Consider the following 535-nt stretch of genomic DNA (forward strand, 5'->3'; position numbering starts at 1 on the left):
GCTCACCACAGGGAACTGGGCATGAGGCCTCCCAGGAGCAGGCACACCTCTGTGCCATATTCCCTCAGGCAAAGACTCTTCAGGGAGACATCAGGTGGCACAAAACTAACTGACAAGTAGCAGCAGACTGACCTGGGCAGAAAGTCCTCACAGAATGCAAATGATCATTTCCCTTTATGCAGTCAAGTTTAAACAATAATTTTAAAAGAGAAAGTATTAATTGTGTGCAGGACAGAATCGCAGAATCACAGAATCACAGAATGGTTGAAGTTGGAAGGGACCTCTGGAGATCATCTAGTCCAACCCTTCTGCTCAAGCAGGGTCACCTAGAGCACGTTGCACAGGATTGCGTCCAGGCGGGTTTTGAATATCTGCAGAGAGGAAGACTCCACAACCTCTCTGGGCAACCTGTTCCAGTGCGCTGTCACCCTCACAGTGAAGAAGTTTTTTCTCATGTTCAGATGGAAATGTCTGTGTTTCAGTTTGTGCCCGTTGCCTCGCGTCCTGTCACTGGGCACCACTGAAAAGAGTCTGG

Source organism: Apteryx rowi, unplaced genomic scaffold, assembly GCF_003343035.1.
Source record: "Apteryx rowi isolate R43461 unplaced genomic scaffold, aptRow1 scaffold_482, whole genome shotgun sequence".
NCBI lineage: Eukaryota > Metazoa > Chordata > Aves > Apterygiformes > Apterygidae > Apteryx > Apteryx rowi.